General features: G+C 57.4%; 1 protein-coding gene across 2 annotated transcripts in view; it reads left to right on the top strand.

Annotated features, from left to right (window-relative positions):
• ATG101 (autophagy related 101) overlaps positions 1-6,866 on the top strand; it is a 29,152-nt gene that overhangs the window by 16,882 nt on the left and 5,404 nt on the right. The gene's annotated exons all lie outside the window — the stretch shown is intronic.

Genomic DNA, 6,866 nt, shown 5'->3' with positions numbered 1-6,866 from the left:
AAAGCTGGAAGAGGAGCGGCATAACCTCATCACAGAAATGGTTGCTCTCAACCCTGACTTCAAGCCGCCCGCAGATTACAAGTAAGCAGGGGGCGGGGTGGTCTGGGATGAGGACCCATGAAGAATGTGTGTGACGTGGTAGAACATTTAAAAAATAATAGACTTAGTGGGGGGGGAGAGAAAGAGAGAGAGAGAAACATCAGTGTGTTGTCCCACTTACAGTATATGTTCCACTGCCCACTAGGTTCTTTATATGTTTGTCATTTCAAGCCCTCACGATCACCTCCCAGGCGGGCATCGCAGCAGACTCAGGACCCAGACCGCGGGGTTTAGACCTTGGCCACAGCTCTTACTGGTTGTGGAATTTGGAGCAAGTGACTTCGCCTTTTCTGTGCCTCAGCACCCGCATCTGCCAATGGAGGAAGTCACTGCACCTGCTTCATCAACCTGCTATGACGATGACAAGAACGAATGCAGGCAAAGGGTTTCAAACAGTGCCCGGCACATAGCAAATGCCCAATAATAACAGCCATTGTTTTTACAAAAGAGGATTCATGTCTGAAAAAGGAAATGACTTTTCCAAGGTCACTTGGCTGGTAAGTGGCTGAGCGGGTGTCTAACTACCCAACCACGGGGCCTCCCTGCCCAGGGCCTCGGAAATAAAAGACGTTCCGGGGATGGTGGCTGCTTCTCAGAACGCTGGCTACTGGGGTCCGGGGCTCTGGGCCGATTCTCCAGACCCGCCCTGCCCCGCCCAAGGGCTGGCCCAGCGGGTAGCCCTTTCTTTCCACTGAGCAACTGGAAGAACTGGCCTGCAAGACTTGCTAGGGGCTGGGAGGGCAAACAAGGGGGCATTGAGCCTGGTGGGGCCTCACAATGGCCGCTCTGTCCCGGCTGGCCGGGGGCTGGGCCCATTTCCGACGGGGACAATAGTCAAAAGGCAGTGACGCTGGCAGGGCCTGGAACCCCAGGCGGGATTTTCCAAGGCCTCAAAGCCTGCAGTTTGTCCTCACACGGAGACCCAGGAAGCCTGCCTCCCTGTCTCCCCCTTCCCACCCACGCTGGGCCCTGTTCCCGGAGGCGCTGCCCCCTCCCCAGCCCTAAGGTGCCACTGTGACTAGGGAGGGGGGTGGATTTTGAGTCTAGGGTCTGAGTGGGCACTCTACACCCCAGGGATCTGTGCCTGGAGGGAGGACATTGCCCTACACCTGGGCTCCCGCTACCACCACTCGGTGATGGAGGGGGACGGTGGGGCTTGAGAAGCTTCTGAAGGTCGTGAGCACCCCGAGCTCAACACTGTACTTGAGCTGCACGGTGCCACGTGGTCGGCTGTGAGTGTTCAGTGTGCGTGGCGGTGGCAGCCAGCTCTGTGCTCGAGGGGAGCTGTGAGAGAGCCCGTCGGGGGCGGGCGGTCTTGGTGTGGTGAGCGGACAGTCAGCAGGTTGCTAGTGATGTCTGTTCCTGGTCATGAGGCAGCTGTGTGCTGAGGGCGGTGTTTGTTCTCGTCACTTGACGCTGGGCCTGGGGATTCCCGGAAAGTTTTAGGTTAAATCTGGACAAGCCCCAGGGCCCGCCAAGTCCCTGACTGAGCAGAGACCCCGGCCACTGGGCTTTCTCAGAAGGCGAGGCTGAAAGGTGAGACTGTCCATCCGCCTCCCAGCCCCACCGCTCATCCTGCAGCTGCTCACATCCACCTGGAGCAGCCAGGCCTGGCCCCACACCTCTGTCTCCAGCCCTGCTCCAGGCTCAGCTCCTGCAGGCTCGGCCTTGGCTGCTCACAGGGGGGCTGTCTGGGTAAGGCCCAGGCTGGTAATGGGACTTGGAAACCCCCAGCTCCCGGTGGTGAAGACAGGAAGTAACGCAGAGCTGAGGAAAAGCCCCTCACGCCCACCCCAAGGTCTCCTTCTCCACATGGCCAGGGACATTCTGAGGGCAGGAGGCACATCCCAGGGCCCCCAGCGGGACTCAGAGCTGGCCTGAGGGTCCTGGGGCCCTGGAGCTCTGGCCTGGGCTTCTGCCTCCTGCCCCCGCTCCTCACCCCTGGGCCCAGGCTCCAAGCATCCTCTGCACAACCCTGGCATCCTGCTGGGCCCTGCCCCTGCCCCTTGAGGTCTGACTTGAGGTCTGGCTCAGGAGCTGGCACTGCCCAGCCACTACCCAGGCATGGAACTGGGGGTGGCACCTGGGCCAAGGAGCAGAATGCTGGGTGGCTGTCCTGCTACTGCCGTGTGAGCAGGGAGCAGTGCCCAGCTGCACACCAGGCAGATGGGGCACTGAGTGCCGCCGCCCTCCTCGTTGGGCACATCAGAGAGAAGGGCCCCCACCCTGGATACCATGAGGGTAATCCGGAGATGTCCCCAGCTCGACAAGCAACCAGGGGAGAGAGACCCTCTGACAAGGATGGGTGAAGGGCCTTTCCTTTCGCAAGGACAGTCACGTTCCAGGGATGGTGGCTGCTTTTCAGAACTCCGGCTACTGGGGTACAGGCCGTGTGGCCCAGAGAACAACAGATACACACACGCCTCCCAAAGGAACAGATGCACAGACTTTGCAGGACTTCTCACCCCTGTGGGACTAACACAAAAATAAAGCCTCACCCCCACCCCAACCCGGCCAGAGAAACAAACACACAGACCTTCCCAGCAAAGAGAGGCTCCTCCCTTCCCCCATGGAAGGACAGACCCCACTCCCCCAGGAGAGCTGGCAGCGGACACGCCACCTCCCAGCCCAGTCCAGGTCCAGAGGCTGCCTGATGATGCCGGGGCTGGGAGGTGCCTCTTTCTCACGCTCTCTGTCACTCTCTCCTCCGCCCAGCCATTTCCGCTGCCTTGGAGGAGGCTTGGACTGGGAGTGACAGCCCCGAAAGGGTGGGAGGTGGAGGAGCCCTGGCTCAGGATCCCGGGGGGGGGCAGGTGTCAGAAGGGGGCAGCTGGTCCTCTTCACCCTCGAGGCCCGGCCCGACGAGAGGGGCAGCAGGCAGGGTGCTGGCTACCCAGCCAGGCTGGTCACCGTCAGGAGCCCCCAGCCTGACGTCAGTCCCACCGATTGTTGTTGCTGAGGCTCGAGTCGTTCCTGTGACGCCACAGGGGTCAGTGCTGGAATGGCTGGGGGTGGCCTGCTGGACCAGCGTCAGGATCAGCTCTCCCCTGGGACCTGCACTAGGATGGGTGGGGCCAGCCGAGGCCACACGCTCCAAGCGAAGCCAGCTGCCTACTCCCAAGGTCTCCCGTGGGCCTTTAAGTTCCCTCCACAGACCTTTGCTGCAGGCCTGGCTCACAGGGCCTCAGCACTTGCCCCTCCGCCTGCCTGGCCGTGGTTCTGGGCTGTGGCTGAGAAGTCCTTGCCTCTCCTGCCTCAGAACCCTCCGTTTCCATGCTCAGTCCTCAGTGAGGCCTCTCCCCCCAACTCTTTTCTTTCCTCTTTCCCAGGAAGCTTCCCCAGCATAATTCCCTGGAGCCCCACTTCTTTCTGGAATCAACTTCCAGGATGCCCTTCCCGCCGTCACCACAGGCTGCTCTCCTGTGTTCTCTGCAGCTGTGCCGGCTTCTTCTGGTGCCCAGGCACCTCCCAACTTGCTGGGAGCATGGCTTGGGACTCGTCTTCACTCTGAATGGGTCCCTGTCTATCCAGGCCACAGGCATCTCTGGAATGCCAGCAGTAGCCTCCATGCTGGCCCCGTCTAGCCCTGCAAAACCTGCCGCCATATGAAAATACCACTGTGCTCTCTTGCCCGGGTGGATCTCCTGGTCCTTCTCCCCGGCAAGGCTCTGAGCGCCCAGAGGGCCAGGGTTGTGACTTGTCCACTTTGGTATGACATGGGTCTAGCATATGGACAAGTTAGGTATGTGTTGCATGAATGAATGAATGAATGACTGCATCTTGATCATCAGGGTAGTGGCATAAGATGGGAGAATTCATTCCATGTTGTCTATTTTGACCAAGACCTTCCTTCCCTGTCAGGACCACCCTTGTGGGTGTAGGAACCAGGAACTGAGGTGCAATGAGAACCATCCAATAAGGATTCAGGGAGGGAAGAGGAGGCAAGTCTTGGCTAGCACCTGGGCCTGAGATAAGAGAGATGAGAGGGTTCGGCTTCACCCTCAGGCAAGGAAGGCTCCATGGAAGGGTGAGTTTCGGAGTAGGGACAAGAATGGGTCAGAGAACTGGTGGAACGAGGAAAGAGCAGCTGTGTGGCCTTGGCGCGTGTTTCTCAGGGTTCTCCAGAGAAACAGAACCAAATAGGATCCGCACCTTTGTTAGGAGGGACCGGCCCATGTGAGCATGGAGGCTGACAAGTCCTCCGATCTGCAGTCAGCAAGCGGAGACCCAGGAGAGCTGATGGTGTGGTTCCAGATGCCGGAGCCTCAAGGTCAGGAAGAGCAGATATTTCAGTTCAAGTCTGAAGCAGGAAAAACCCAACGGCCCAGCTTGGAAAGATGTTAGGCAGGAGGCGTTCCCCTCACGGGTGTGGGGGTCAGGCCTTTCGTTCTATCAGGATGGCTGCCTGAGGCCCACCCTCCTTAGGGAAGGCGGGCTGCCCTTCTGAGCCTCGGGGTTCAACTGTGAAGCTCACCCAGAAACACCCTTACACACCCCCAGAGTAAAGTGTGACCAGGTACCGGGGCATTCTGTGGCACAGTCAAGTTGACACATAAAATTAGCCATTGAAGCAAGTCACTACCTATCCCTACGCCCCAGCTCATTCTGTGTAAATCGGGGGGAAATGACATTTCCCTTCCTAAGTGGTTGGAGGAATCCACACATCGTGCATGTGAAGTGCTGCTGTGGTGCCCAGCGAGGCTCCACGGCTGGTAGTAGGGTGATGATGATATTGGGTCGTGGCCGCCCAGAGCCCGGAGGCAGACGGACCGGGTCGGAGGTAGAGAGAGGTCAGTCTCCCCCTCGCTCACTGCTGTATCTGGGAGTTAGCCCCTGGTTCCTCCCCTGGGTTCTCACCGGCCTTTGGCTCCTCACAGACACCCCGTCCTGGGTGAAGTCCAGGCTCCAGGAAAGGCCGCTGGTCTGTAAGGCAGGCAGCTTCCCCTTCCCGGGCTTTGGGGGTATTCCGAGGCTGCCTGGAGGAGGTGTCTGCAACTGGGACAGAGACAACCAGAGACCAAGGCTGCACAGGGAAGAACTATGGGGAGGCAGAAAGGGGATGGGGAATAGATGGGTGGGGAGGTCAGCCAGAAAGGGGATTGAGTAGGGGATTTGAAGGATGGGTGGGAGCGGGGAAGCCTGAGGGCAGGTACTGGCAGTGGTATGCTGGAGCTGCTGGTACTGGTCCTCTAGAGCCGATTGTAACTCTGATGATCAAACTGTAATCCTTTCCTTCTGAACTCCACATTCAGTGATGGCCTAGGTCAGTGGTTCTCAACCTTCCTAATGCCGCAGCCCTTTAATACAGTTCCTCATGTTGTGATGACCCCCAATTTCATTGTTACAAATTGAACATAATTAAAGCATAGTGATTAATCACAAAAACAATATGTAATTATATATGTGTTTTCCGATGGTCTTAGGCAACCCCTGTGAAAGAGTCGTTCGACCCCCAGGTTGAGAACCGCTGGCCTAGAGCTTAAAATTGGCCATAGTAGAGAATTGGCAAATGCTACTAATCAAGGCATTTCTCCATCAGAGAGCAGGCGTTGGGGGTGGCATTTGGAGTGTGGTAGTGCACAGAGGGTCAGGGTGTGGAGAAACCAGAAATAGAACTTCTGTCTTGGTAAGAAGTCCTGCATGTGAAACCCAGGCCCTGCCATTTACCCAGTGACCTCGGGCAAGTTACTTGACCTCTCCCAGCGTCAATTTGTCTCCTATGATTAAATTAACATATATAAAGCACTTAGAATCACGCCCTTTCCATTCCATTCCACACATGTTATGTATTATTATTTTGGAGGAGAAAGTGCGTGTTAGGAAAATGAGCATCTTGACCCCCAGGTCCTGTGGGCATTCCCAGAGCTGTGAAGAAACCCCTGTCTGCCCTGGACAGACCATCTACTTGGAGGACCAGTGCTCCCAGGAAGTTACACAGCACTAAACATGCACTCATGTTCACATAACACTTCACAGCGCACAAAGGCTTTTCATATGAATTATCTCTTGTAAGCCGCACAACAGCTAGCTCCCTGTTTAAAGGAGCAAATCAGAAAGGATGAGTGACGTCAAGAGGCACACACAGAGGCAGTGGCAGAATTACCAGCCTTACAAGGACTGCCACCAGACGGGTTAAGTAGAGCACCAAGCCGCCCTTCTGTATGGTGATAACGCGGAGCAAGGTGAAGCCCCTTTCTCCAGTCTCTGTGGGGCCAGGGATCCTGGCTACTGTGCACTGGAAACGCTAACGCTTTGCGATCCACTCGGCGTCATGCAGCACACTGGCCTGGGCTCATCTCCAGGGCACCCCTCCACTTAGCATGGCCCTCATCTTGGGGTGTCGGTGCCCCTTCCTGGCCTCTGAGGCCCGAGTTAGGGACCGCGCTTCCCCCTGAGGGGCTGGCTCGCCGCGATGACTCCGCTCTGCCTAGGGAGGCGACACAGAGCTCGTCGGCCTCTCCTTCCCTCCCGTCTCTATGGCGGAAGTGAGTCGTTCCAGCCGAAACACAACAACATTCTCGGTGGTGGGAGTGAATGGAGTCATCCAAATGAGGGGGATACTTCTCACCATCAAATCTTAAAATCCGAAAGATAATCAAGAACAAGGAAACATGCACATTAAATAGAAGGACTTAGGTGTAAATATTTTCTCGCGTGGGTGTAAAAACGGCCTGGGCAGCTGCACTCGTGTCCAGGCTGGGCCGGCGGGCCCGCGCCCCCCGCGGCCGCGGAGGCAGGTGGAGCCGGCCAGCTGGAGGGGCGGGGCA

Source organism: Myotis davidii, unplaced genomic scaffold (genome assembly GCF_000327345.1).
Source record: "Myotis davidii unplaced genomic scaffold, ASM32734v1 scaffold233, whole genome shotgun sequence".
Lineage (NCBI taxonomy): Eukaryota > Metazoa > Chordata > Mammalia > Chiroptera > Vespertilionidae > Myotis > Myotis davidii.
This window is presented reverse-complemented; position numbering and strand designations above follow the sequence as displayed.